The sequence below is a fragment of the Ambystoma mexicanum genome, chromosome 9, assembly GCF_040938575.1.
Source record: "Ambystoma mexicanum isolate Mex_15411 chromosome 9, UKY_AmexF1_1, whole genome shotgun sequence".
NCBI classification, from domain to species: Eukaryota; Metazoa; Chordata; class Amphibia; order Caudata; family Ambystomatidae; genus Ambystoma; species Ambystoma mexicanum.
The window spans coordinates 765263400-765277899 of NC_090931.1; positions in this window are offsets into that span (position 1 = coordinate 765263400).

The window sequence follows — 14500 nt, forward strand, 5'->3', positions numbered from 1 at the left end:
TGAAAGAAATCCAGGATCTTGTTTGCAAATCTTTTTCTTGGTTGCTAAAACTGCAGAATGCCGGTACAAAGCACCATCAAACATCCATATTCTGGCTGGTTGTTACAAGTCACTTAGCTCAAGAAATCATTATGAACAATTGTCCTGAAAACCTGAATTTGTCATCAAAACATTCACAGCAAAAATGTGCCTGCTTGTTAAATCTGTCAAAATCTGGGTGCAGTACCCGTGGTCGCCTGTATGACAGCTTTCAGTAGATTGCATCATAAGGATTTAAAGTTGTACAGCTAAAATCTAATGTCTGAAAAGTAAGTGACCTGTTATGGAGAGTAACCTAGGTTGTAACTATTTAAATCCCATGGTTTTGAAGCTGGAATAAGTGTTCTAGCTGCTTGTTTTGAAATTACAAGTTTGTTTTAAACCAAGAATTTTTTTTACAAAATGACATTGAATTTAAGCCTGACTGAAAGGAATTAAACCAGTCCCCCACAGAGGCCAGGCATCTCCCTTCTACTCACTCCACCAGGAAATCACACCTCTGTGACGATTAGATTAGGGGAGGAGAATTTTGTCTGCCAGGTGAAGAAGACAATGGACTTCCTCCAGTCAAAGGAAGGCTAAGTGTGAAGAGTCGTAAACTGGCCTGGGCCTCTGGAGGAGATGGGAGGAGAAGGCTTCTAACTGCAGAGAGCCAGAAGGAAGCGGAGACAAACAGCCATTTGGGGCTGGACATTCACAAAGAAACATTTTGTTAAAGACATATAACTCACCACTTAAAATCTTTTAAATTACAAAAATCACATATTTGAGTATCTAAATTCTGACTGTACTTTTTAAGAGGCAGCAAAACCGTGTGACATGTTATAGAAGGAAATAGCAGAAAAGCTGGTTTTCACCAAATGTATTTGTGCCAGAAGTATGAAACATTATTCCCTTATGCCCATGTTCAACGCGCATATTTGTACAAATTTTCTGATAAACTGGACATTGTGTTCCGGTCAAAAAATAGGCGAAATTCTGTCAAAAGCAAACACAAGATCCCACAGCGACGAGACTTGGAGGAGTATCTGCTGCACAAAATATGTGATTTATATATGTTATTGTTCTAAAGATTGCACACCTGTAAATATGTATTGTACCAAAAGTAGATTTTATGTTCTAAGGGACAAGGGGAGGATTCTCTGACTCATAAACCCACATCATCATGATAACACCTTGTTTTCTCTCCAATCAAGGGAGAGTAGAGACTCTAGCCAATCGCCTGCCTAGGGGGGTACGCTTAGGATAAACCTGCACACACCCCTTTATCTAAAGTATAAATAGAGACAGTTCAGACTGAAAAAGACACACAGATTCACCCACTAACCGATTGCTGGCGGAGTACCCTGCGAGAGGACCATCCATCTTCCTTGCCCCTGACTCCAGAATCTTGGCAAGCAGAAAGGCCCATTGCATTAGTTGAACCACTTTCAACTAGGCCTTGAATTTCCAGAACCAGATAGAATCCCACAAAACTAAAGGGGAACCAAAGAAACAGCCGGTCTGTGCTTATCTGCTTGCCTGCTAAATAATTATCTTCAGAACCAAGAAGGACAGATTAAACTCAATCCTGTGCCTTGCTGTGCCGTGCTGTGCCGATCCTGTCCAGTCCTGTCGTGCGGTGACCAGAGCACCTTGCTGATTGCAGACCCAGTCCAGTGCGGTGTGCCCAGCAGTCTGTCCCAGAACCAGAATCCCTGACCAGAATTCCTAACGGTTCCGTTCAAAACATATATAGTGAGTATCTATATAATAGAACTGGGTCACTAGCATATGTACCTGGCTTAGTCCAACCCCTATCTAAATCCATCCTATCTTGTCTTTAGAACCTGATATTGTTAGGAGTAGTTTGAATTGTCAGAGCGTTTCTTGCGCTGAGTTCTCATTTGTATTCTAAAATCATAAATCAATAGTGTTTTGAATACATAAATTGAATCCCAGAAAGAAATTGATTATCCACCACATGAAGGGTCCGTGGTCAGGATTGATGGAGATTCATGTGTGGCATTCTCTTTTTCTCTATAATCTAGTATAAGAAATATTTTTGTCATTTTAAAAGTGCATCCCTGTTTTCCCATTCTTGCGCCTATCTCAGAAAACACAACCTCCACTAAAACGTCCTTAACTTTCTCAACATTTATGCTAGAAACAAATTCTGTATTTCAAATCCATATAGTTTTCCCGCGATCATGATTACTGCATGGGTAAACGTTTGCCGCAAATTTTCACAGATTTTGATTGCACCCAAACTCAATTTTAAGTTTTTCACATTGCTTATTAGTATCAAATCATTGTTAGTGTTTGTCTGCAACTATCTAAAGTGGCTCCCATAAGAATTAAAACTATTTCAGTCAATTAAACCATATTTAGTGTTTTACCCAATCCATTCTCAGATAACTTTAAAACCAATTTGACTGTTTGCCAATCAGTTCTGTTTCTCTCTTGTGTTTGCTTTGGGGAAATTGGGATTGACATTTTGTTTGAATTCTGCATTCCTGAATACCTGCTCTCTCTCCTCCTACCTCTTTTTATTGCTTGTTGGGGGGTTGAAGGGTGTGCAAGGAGGAAATAGTAACCACACTGCTATTTGATCTGAACCCACACCAAAGTATTATTTCTGTGCTGAAAAGTTTTGTTCACAATTACTCCTTCCTTGCGATTAAAGAGATTGCTTAGTGTTACATCACCCCATTGGTGATCATTGTATACCCATTAAACATAGTGTGATTATATTGTGAATACATAAATAAATATTTTAACTTTGCAAACCAGCCTGATTCCTGGTTCAGTGTGACTGGGAGGGTTCCAAGAGAGGGGCGTGATATGAGTGATATGAGTGGTACATTGTTCAGAATAAAATAACTTTTAGACACAAAATAAATAAGGATTTCAGTTGTGCATTACACGCTAGGCGTTGACCTAGGTGAAGTGCCGGATTGAAATCACTTACAAGCCACCCTCGCAGCTTAGGGGGTCAGGGGAAGGGAGGAGGGAGGGGGTGAACACTACAGTTACCTTTCCACAGTATGTTTACCCTTTGTTCGCCCCTTTGGTTCCACAACACCCCCCAGAACACCAGAACGCAAGTCCCGAACACACCCAGACCCCTCCCAACCTCACTGCCCCCTTGGAGGTTTTTCCTCCAGGTGACAGGTGAGGGAAGGCGTGGTTTGGACACATGACTGGGTGAAAGGGGACCAGCACGGGGACCATTCTGCACCACAGTCCGGACCTGGCACTCCTGCAGAGTACCAGAGGTAGGCGTGACAATAGAGGACTACAGATAGCCTGGTATGTGTAGATCAGTACCTGCATTTCATTTTTTGAAAGATATTTTTACAGCTATAGTGAAGTCAGGGGTGAAAAATAGCCAGACAGGGTCAAAGGCAATGCCCAGTGACACAATTTTCATTGATTTCTCCCATCCATGCAGTAACCAGGACAGACCCTATTTAGCTTCAAAGTTAGGAACGGGCCAGCCTTCTCAGGCCATGTTGCCCGATAAATGAGCCAAACTTACAAGACCACTTAGAGAAACTGGACGGCCCTTTCTTCGCTTTGAGGCTTAGTAGGGTCAATTCCAGTTACTGCATGGATGGGCGACCTGGATGAAAAACGTGCACTGGCCATCGCATTTGGCCATGTCCAGTGATTTTTCACCCTGAATTTTTTCAGTCTAGCATGGAGCAAAGTAGGGTCAGTCCCGGTTACTGCATGGATGGGGGATCTGGAGGAAAATCATGCACTGGACATTGCCTTTGGCCATGTGCTGTGATTTTTCATCCTGAATTTTTGCTTTGCTCTCAGAGGCCATTTTTTGCCTTTTAAATAAAAAACTGGCATTTTTACAGCAACAGTGAGTTTTCCATCCCTACAGTAACTGGTACGAACCCTGCTTAGCTTCACAGCGAGGAAGGGTCCAGCCCCCTAATGTCAGTTTGCCTAATAAATGATCCCACATTACAAGACCCTTTAGAGAAGCATGGCCTAGGAAACTGGATCCTTCCTTGTTTTGAAGCTAAGCAGGATCGGTCCCAGTTATTGCATGGAGGGGAGACTGCCCACAGTCCCGAATGCCATGTGTTTTCTTAGTTTTAAATATCTCATAACACAAAGCATCCACATTATTTATTTTAAACCATGCTGTGGTCAGTCCGTGAAAGTTCTGCACTCACAGACATTTTTGTTGCCTTTTGATGAAATTGCATTCTGGTATTTGTAGTCTCCCAGTCAAGATGGGTGTAATAATGCCACAATTGTACACTTTTTACCTAACATAGTTCTATAAGGATTTATATATTTGAGTGACACTATGCTATGTATAATTTTAAAGTTAGATTTATGAATCAGTGTATTGTTGAAAGCCATGCATGGGGGTGAGGAAGGCAAGTAAGTAATGAGCATTTTCCCATGATTTGGTAAGTGAGTTTTCAATCCTGGACACTGGTGCAGTTATTTTCCCCTGAATCATCTGGTTCTTTCACTGCTGGAGTTCCAATGTGCACATTTCCTTACTTGTGGTGGATTGTAACCCTCCGGAAATGCTGAGTTTCTCAGTGAGGTAGCTTGGGGACTTGTAGATGATCCAAACGGTTCTAAAGAGTATTCAGGTTTGCAGCAGGCGCCAGTGCAGTTCAATGAGGGTTGGGGTGATTAAGTCAAATTTGCAGAGTCCTTTGATGAGTCTTGCTGTAACATGCAGGACACATCTCAGAAGTGCCAGTGTAGTCGCTGGAAGGCCTTCCAAATGGGCATTGCCACCATCCAGGAGGGAAAGGACCAAGGCTTGGCCAGTGGACAGTTGTTTTCTAGGATGAAGGGTTTGATTTTGCGCAGGAGAGAAAATAGCTACCAAGGCACTTGTGTATTCCTTGCTGTGAACTATTTGAATATGAGGTGTCTGTCAATGTTGAACCCAAGACACTTGGCCTAGTTGGCTAGCTGGGGTGTGAATCCCCCTGGGGTTCATAGCAGAGAGTCAGGTCCGGATGTAAGGGTCTTTTCTTTTGTTGGTTAGCAGCATACATTCAGTCTTGGATGGGTTGAGCTTCAAATAGGCCCTGGACATCCAGGGCTGGATCAATGTGAGGCAGGCATTGAGGCTGTGGAATTCTTCAATGGAGGATATCTTCAGGTAGATATGTGGTGTCATCTGCCTATTGGTGATGTATATGTTGTGTGGAGCATGGAGGGTTCATGTAAAGAATGAAGATCATGGGATACAGGATGGATATTTGTGGGACACCAGGTGATGGGAAGAGTTTGTGATCTTGAAGAATTATTTTGTACAAACTGTTGGGAGGTAGGATTTTAAGCAACTCAGGATGATCTTGCTGATTCCCATGCGACTATGTAGATTGTCAGTGAGTGTCTGTTGGTCTAATGTGTACAATTCTGCTGAGAAGCCAAGGAGAACTAGAAGGCAAGGACACCCATCATTAGGGATTTTAAGGGCATCGTCAATGCCCTTAATGATAGCCATTTCTGAGCTGTAGTTGGGTTTCAAGCCAAATTGGTAGGACTGAAAGAGGCTATTGGCTTCAATGTGCTGGAGGAGCTGTGTGGCTATTGATTTCTCAAGGATCATACCTTGGAATGGAAGATGAGTGACGGGGCAGTAGTTGCTGAGGTCATCAGTGTCCAGTGTTTGTTTCTTAAGAAGTGTGAGGGTTTGTCTGGTTTTGAGTGTTGAGGTGAAGGTGCCTTGAATTAGGGAGCAATTCAAGATTGTTAGGTAAGGGAGGAGTGGCTCAGTCGGAAGTGTCTTGAGTACAGAGGCAGGGAGGATGTCATCTGCATACAATGTGGCCTTGAGGTATGCTAAGGTATCAGTGTGGTCTTCCATAGTAAGTGTCTCAAAAGTTTTCCAGGTAGTTGATGTTTTGAAAGATGAGATGTGTAGTGTGCTGGCAGTTGTGATGTTTGTGTCTATGTGTTGGTGGATCATGTTTATCTTGTTGACAAAGAAGAGTTGATGCAGTGAATTTTTCAATGCAGTGTGCTAAAATTGGATCGGACAGAAGCTTGATGCAGTGCTTGACAGCTGTGAAGAGGGCTCTGCTTTCATTGGTGGCCCTCGCTGTGGTGTTTTGTTTGTAGTTGCCTTAGCAATGTTAACCAGTTGTCTGCGTGTAGCGTGAAGTAAGACTTTCAACAATTCTGTTTTTGTTTACAGGTGATTTGCTTGTTGAGGTTGTGTTCTTGAGTGTATCAGGGCACAGAAAGTTTACCCTTGAGGGTGCTCCATTTCACTGGGGCATACTGGTTAATGTGGCTTGTGAGAGTGTTTTTGAGTTCTTGGAGAAGTGAGTTGCAGACCTGGTTTATCAGAGGTAGATCAGCCCATGTGAGGTGGAGTTTGGTGAGGTCTTCCAAGAGAGCCTCCACTAGGAAGTTCTTGAACAATCTGAAGGCGTGTTTGGTTGGTGTCCAATGGGTTTGCTTTAGAGGTGTGGTGGGATTAATCCCAATGGGGATTTCCAGATGGTCCGGCCAGTCAAATGGAATGGGAGAACTGTGAAGGAGGGTGGGCAGGGCGGTGATAATGAGGTTGAGGATATTACCCTTCCTCTGCGCTGCGTCTTTCATGTACTGCGTGAGGTTCAGTGTGTTGAGACGGCAGTGGCGATCTTCCTTCATTGACTTGGTTGCTGGGTTGCCAGCAATGATTTATTTTCAATAAGGCCATTTAGGCCCAGGCCTAGAGGGGGGGTGCGTTTGTAATTGAGGCAGCATATTTGTTTTTAAGTAAAAGACAATCAAATTGATTATCTTTTCTTGGCGTTAGCTGGATGCTATGAATATTCTTTAGTGCCTTTCAGTGGCAGCAGTCTAAACAATTAGCAAAGCACCGACAGCCAGATGGGTGTGTTCTCTGGCCAAGGAAAGCTGCACACAGCTTCTGCTCCAGCTGGACTGCCTTTCTCCCATGACTGTGGAGAAATACCATGTCTGGAGGAGAGAAGAGGGGGGCATCCCGGCAGACTGTACACCATATCTGAGGCCTATATTTCTGTAAGTAAGTAGTACATTACGGATTTGGAATTCCCACAAATCATGTCTTTCTATGCAAATGGTGGACTTTTCAAGTGTTCATTCTATAAAGAGTTTATTTTCTGTAGTGTGTTTTTGGTGTGTGTTTACAGGACCCCTGACCAGCAGGCTATGCATCACTCGCTGTGTATTGGATTGTTAAAGCTCTGTATTTGCAGTCAATTGTAAGTTATGTCTAAAAACACAGACCCCCCCCCCCTGCTCCTGCCCCCCTTACATTCCCGGAAAAATACAACTTGCTTCACGTAAATATGAAAAATGTTATTATTACAGATAAGGTTCGTTTTAGGAAAGTGCAGAGTTCCTATTTCCTGCTGGAACTGAACCCTGTGTAAGTTCTTCACTTACTAAGTTTAAATTCATGGATAGAGTTGCTCTCCATCTTTCACCTCAGCTCCATCAGACTTTGGCTTCCGCAGTGCCTACCCGCTGTCACTATTCCTGTTGACACCAATCAGGAATACCGAAACCCAGGTGAGACATGCAACAACTCAGCACACATAGCCACTAGGAGCATAGTGAAATGTATATTTAGAGTGCTTAAGTCATGCTTCAGTTCCCTTGACCACTCAGGTGGTGTATTGCTATATGCACCCCATGTAGCATGCACATTCATTGTGGCATGTTGTGTCCTGCATAATATTGCCACACGTCATGGCATAGCAGTAGAGGTGCAGGATGGCTTCCGCTATCATCCGCAGGAATCACCCATTCCCTTAGGTCCCCTGCCTGATTTCCACCTTGATGCTGGGTCCCTCTGCACCATTTCTGCTGGTCCTGCTCACCCCAACTCACCACTGCCATGTAAATACTCTGGCAAAGGGGAAATCAACAGCTGTCCAGCCACTGTACCTGTTAACCTTCCCTACCTTCTCACCACTTCCTCCAATCATATCCCTACCCCTGCCACTTACATCTATGTACCCCATCTCCTCTATGTAGCCCTCTTCATTGTCTGGCACCCTCATCATAATCATGCCCTTCCTATAAATCCATCATTTCCCCCCCATGGCTTCTGTAGCACCCTGTCCCACTGCACAGGCCACATACCCCTAGTGACAGTCTCCTCCAAATCTCACCAGTTTATGGAGGTGAACTGCCACACATCTCTGCTCCTACCTGGGTGTGTAATGTTCTACCCACTACTATGCTGACATGGTGAGTGTGGGCATACCACCTGATTTCCCACCTCTGTCTCCAACTTTCTGGTGTAAAATGAGAGTCATCATGTTCTCTAGTAACCGTTCCTAAGACAACTTCATTTTGTGATTATTGTCCAGTATAATTCATCAATAAGAGCTCCGGTGTACCTAGTAAACTAGATTCCAAGATAATCCCCAGAGGTATTTGCGTATTGCATGCTTGGTGAATCCCGAGGTCTCCTGTTTCCATCCCCTTGTCAGTCACACCCTCGGCTGGGGTGACACATTTCTGTTTCCTTCTTCCCACTGTTGACAAGTAGCTGACATTGCCATAGTGATGGACAGAGTTACATTATTTTCCACTTCTAGAGCAATGAGAAGGGACTCCATCATTCTAATTCCTAAACAGGCCAGCGAGGAGTTAATTTGGTGTGCCAAAGTATCTATCTATATGAGGGAAATCTATTGTACTGGAGAAATACACAGTGATCTTATGTATGGGTGCCAGCATGTTAGGTTCACCACCTTTCATTGCTAGGCTGACCTAAGTTTTTGGTGTATCCTTTCTGGGATATTGTAAACATGATCATAGGGTTTCTGAAAACAGTAGAGTATTCATACCACTTGAGGATGAGGATTTATAATTTCTTGTGCATCGAGCCACGTCCATGTTCAGACCTTGGTGAAAGGGTGCACTATTCATGCCTGCGCTGAAGTCTCCAGCCTCCCTATTGCGGATGACGGCGTGACAGCAACACCTTGCGCGCTTCAAGTGCAACATTCATGTCACAGTCGCGCCACTAGCATGCCTCTTCAGTGTTGTGCACCGTGTTTGATACAAGAGGAGTATGTGGTTCAAAAGGCAGTGCCCCGCTGTTGCTGCCGCTACACCCCCCCTATGTATTGCAGTCTTAGCCAGATTGCGGTGTCTTCTCCTTCATCTCCTTCAGCTCAGGGTTAATAATTGTTCACATGGGATTCTGTATTCAGTAATGTGTGCTGTAAGATCAATGTCAACTGGAAACATAGATCAAGCATCCACCTTCTATGATGAACTACATATAACGGAAGTGACCATGGATGCATTACTGTGGTACTCATGGATGGATGCGAAAGACCCCTACCAACTGTACTGCAACACTTGATAGCATATCATGTGGTGAGTAAAGCATATGTATCAAGCACACATGGCAATCACCTGATGTGGGAGCAAAGGTTCATGTCTCCCTCGTCAAAAACCTGTTCACTCATGATGAGGCCACTGGCGACCTCTTCAAATGGAGTTAGCTGCTCAACATGTGGTAATCCACCTCAAAACCATGGGCAGAGGCCGCATTGCTGCTGAGCTTATCTTTGGTCCACCTAGTGAGGTCACCCACCCTTTTGTGGACGTCTTCCTTAGTACAACTCTCCACCCCATGTTTATCTGAACTGTGACCTCCTGCCTCATCCTCCACCACTGGGTCACAGGAATGGTACTGCAGGGCAAGGGTACAAGTCGACATGGTGTTCATCAACATAATCTGTGAGGATTTGCAAATCCTCATTGGTTAAGCACTTCTGCCTTGGTGGCCCCTTCTCCCTAACATGTGGCCATTCATGGGGTCCTGAATGTTTCTGCTATGAAGGCTGACTCGTCTTGATTCAAGTAGGCCTTGGTGGAACTGGGGCACCTCGAGCCTCACCACAACATTGTGCAGGTGAACCCTTCTTCTGTCCTCATTCCTGTCCTCTCTGTGACTCCTCTCACTCATGGTGCAATGCAATGGTAAAGGGAAAAAGTTCTCTTTAGCAAAAAGTAAGCTGCATTTACGGCAAGGTACGCCAACATATTGCTGCATCAGCACATGCCAAGAATAGGGCCTCCTCCTACTGGTTGCTGACCACTTGCACTGCCTTTAAATGTCTGGTTTTCGCCATAGACTGTTCTTCTCTGGGTCCCGTGGCAGGCTGTGTGACCACCTCATCTCCGATATACGGACTTCTGCACCACCGTATTTCCATTACAACTCCACAATACAGATACAGTCAGGGCCCACATTCACCCCACGAGCCTCATGTGCACCATGTCTGCAACTTCGACTAGCATCCGCAAAGTGGCGAGGCAGAGGGTTATCAACTTCTCCAATGCTGAAGTTGTCATCCTGAGCGATCAGGTCCTGACACATTATGATTCCACTTTCAATCCGCAGAAGCAGCTTGGGGCGTGTTGACGTCAGAGGATGTAGAAGGACATCACAGCTGTCATCAACGTAGAGGGGGTGGAAGTCCATATTGTGGACAACCCCAAGAAGCGTGGTCACGACCTCAGGATCAGGAGCCAGGCAAAGGTGAAGGTTTTGGCCCTTGAGGTAGGTGGCTCGTAGAGGTGCTCTCTGGAGGCTACCATCGAGTGACAATGCTTCACATCTGGATCCTGGAGAGGACAAATCCAGCGCTACATGTCCAAGTCTTTGACATGCAGGCCTGTACCTAAGTTGCTGGTAAGTTCTCATAGGGTGAAGAGAATCACTGACTTATAATGTCCTGGATGAGTATGCATGATTTTAGCAAGTTAGTGCTTTTCACGGCATGTGTGTTGCATAAATCATAACTGGCATGCAGCCTCATGCACACACTGTAAGTCTGTCATGGAACACATCTGCAAAGTGGGTAGGAAGGAGTAAGCTCTGGCAGCTTTGTGTGACAAAGAATAATTGTGTGGATGCAATGTGAGATGCGGACACCAAGGCCTCGGACAGAGAAAAAACACAGATTGAGACTTTGAGTCCACTTAAGGCACATGAATGGACATGTCCTCTATGGGTTGTTCAATTAGGGAAGGATAATTGCATCATGTTCTCTCAGGGGGTCACACAGACACATGTTTGGATGTCTGGTCATGACAATTTAGTGCATTTGACAGTCTGGTTGAACATCGGGCCAGTCAGGCCACTGAATGATGGGGTATATACCTCTCCACCCTTTCACCCCCTGAGCCACTACTAGGATTTGATCTAGGAATTCCGCCTCTCCGGCATTCACGCTCTCCCTCCTCTGGCCCTCCACCACCCTACTCTCTAAGGACCAACCACACCTCCCCACCTTAGACACTCTCTTGCATCCTGTTTAATGCCAGATCAGTTGCCAAAAACAGACAGCACATATTCAACTTTATCTCCTCTGGAAGGCCAGATATCATATTAATCACAGAAACCTGGTTCTCTAAATTCCTCCCCATTGCACATAAGGTTATGGTTAGACCCTTATCATGGACAATAGAACTGGAAGAGCATGGGGGTAAAGCCACAGTTTCACACTCTGAGAAACAACCATGCAAGGCAGACTTCAAAACTATGCTAGTGAAATTCCAAATCACTCCCTTCCTCACCCACAGCATTCTACTCTTCAACAGACCTCTTGCTATAATAGACACTTTGCTAACATCCTAAGTGACTCCTTAGTGGCCATCCTGAACTCTCACCCCTCCCTCACAATGCTAGGGGACCTCAACATTTGGTTTGATGCCCCAACCAACCCCATGACCCATCCACTCACAGACAACATGGAAGCCCTCAACATGACCCAAATGATCTCATGCCCCACTCACATAGCAGGACATACACTTGACATAAGATTCAGATCCACCAATCTAATCGACACACTCCCTTCCTGACCACTAATATGGACTGGTCATGTAGCATTATTTATTTCACTTATGACCACCACCCCATTCCCCACCTCACCAGCAGCAAACCATCATTCTGTGTACCTCCCTGGAACAAGGTCATTGTAACCCGCAACCTGGCTGGCTCCATGCTTCTCTCCTTTCCCAACTCCCTCTCCAAGGAGGACTACTCTATAGCGAGCATTTCAACCTATGGCTCTTCAATGCCCTCATCCCTCTCAATAGAAGACTCAATGTTCTTCTTACAGACAAGGCCCTACCCCAAAGTGGTTCACTCCCTCCCACAAATCCCTTAAAACCCTTAACCAAATGGCAAGTCAACCCCTCCCCCCAGAATACAGACAATATGCCAGGCAGATCAAGTCCTACAGGCGGAAATTAAAAAAACCAAAAGATCCTTCTATGGAAATCGAATTGTCAATGCACATAATTTCAGCAGGGAACTCCACAAGATCATTGCCAAATTCAAGGGCCCTCTCTGCTCTACCTCCCACTCTCCCAAGCACTCTGTGATGCCCTGCCAGACCACTTTCACAATATCGCTATCGAAAGAAACGACACCATTAGCACTAAGCTGGCAGCACTCACCCACTTCCTGTCTCCTCCTTATCGTGTCTCCTTCCGGCAGTGCGCCCTATCCTCTTTCCCTTCCACTATATTTCATCCAGACTTCCTGAAGCTACTAGCCAGTAGCCGCCCTTCTGGATCTCTAGTAGACCAATGCCCTCCCTCCCTCCTGAAAAACATATTCTGCTCAACCTGTGAAGGCAACATCTCAGGATAGATAACTAACCATTCACTGACCTTAAGCACTTTCCCAGCAGCATTTAAGACCTAGCATGTCTAAAAAAACTCTCCCTTGACCCCCTCCTTCCATCCAACTACCGCCCAATATTGAACAACTGCTTCACTGCCAAACCCACTGACCGCACAGCATAGTCCCAGATCAGCCTCTTCAGCAAATCCAGTTCCTTGCTTGACCCTGCCCAGTCCGGATTCAGACCCCTCTGATTAACTGAATCATCCCTTGTCTCCATTTGTGATGACATGAAAAGAACTGCTGACTCAGAAGGCTGTGCTGCACTAATCCTCCTGTACCTGTCAGCAGCTTTTGCCACTATTGACCAGAGCATCCTCACGGACAGAGTCCACGCTTTAGGCATCAAAGAATCTGCATTAATTTGGATCTCCTCTTTCCTCTCCAACCCTTAATAAATCATCCTCCTCCCAACTACTCCTCTTCCCTTGCCCTGTCTCCAACAGGGACCTCCCTGTCCCACCTACTCTTCAACCTCTAAAGGAGCCCCCTCCCTGCCCTGATTCACTCACATGACCTAGCCTGCTACAACTATGCCGATGACATCCAGATAATATTTAAGATCCCCAAGACCCTTCTTTACCCATCCTGACCTCTCCTCGTACCTCACAGAAATCAGCCACTGGATGACGGCTAACCACCTCCTCCTTAATAATGGTAAAACAGAAATCCTGATCAGCTGTAAGATGGCAGTCTTCCTCCAAGCCAGCCCCTGGCCCTCCTCCCTAGGCCCCCTGCCCGCAGCTTCCAGCTCAGTAAAGAACCTGGGATGCACCATGAATTTGGATCTAGCCCTCTCTCACTACATCAACACTGCATCTAGGTAGTACAATTTACACCTCCTCATTCTCAGATACGTTTTCTCCATCTCTCCTGCCCTCACAGAGTCACAGCAATGTTGGCTATCACCCTCCCCTGCTTAGATTATGCCAATTCCCTTTATCTGAGCAGCCATGCTTATCAGTTCAGAAAGCTCCAATGGATCCACATTTCTGAAGCTAGGCTCCTCCTTGCCCTGGCCCCCAGAGAGCACATTACTTCTGCCCTCCGTGTGCTCCACTGGCTTTCTATCAGCCGATGGGGCCTCTTCAAGGACATGTGCATCACCTACCATGCCTTCTACAAGACCAGCCCTGAATTTATTCAACACAAACGTATGCGATACCACCCCAACAGAAACCTTAGATCAGACTATGCACTTCTCCTTGTGATCTCTCCCTTCCATTCAACTGGAATAGGGGGGTCCTCTTCCTCCGTCCAAGCTCCCACACTCTGGAACTCCCTTCCACTTAGCATCTGCCAGACAGAGGAGCACCTATCCTGCTGGAAGGCCCTCAAGACCTGGCTCTTCTCTCTTTCAACCTAACAAGTCCATGCCTCACTTCATGCTCACCCACATGACGCCTAGGCTGTGGCACTATTTGTTTCCCCAGGATCTTGCAAGAGCAAAGTAAAGTATAATCCCCAGCAGACCAGATGACATCATTCCTGACCACATCAATGAAAGCAAAAGAAAACAACTGTTGCTCAATGGTACATATCGCACTCCACTTCAATGGACTCTAGCTACAGGCACGGCCACCCACCCGCATGAATCTGCTACCATACACCAGTCTAAAACACAACGCACAAATATCTCTGCCATCAGAATTCAGCTAAGTCCCACAGCAAGAATTTGGTCTGACTGGACACATAACGATTCTCCTGCACTTGTGCACTCTCACACCCCCTGACTACCTCACAGCACCCATCTACATGCCTGATTGACATGGGTCGCTACCT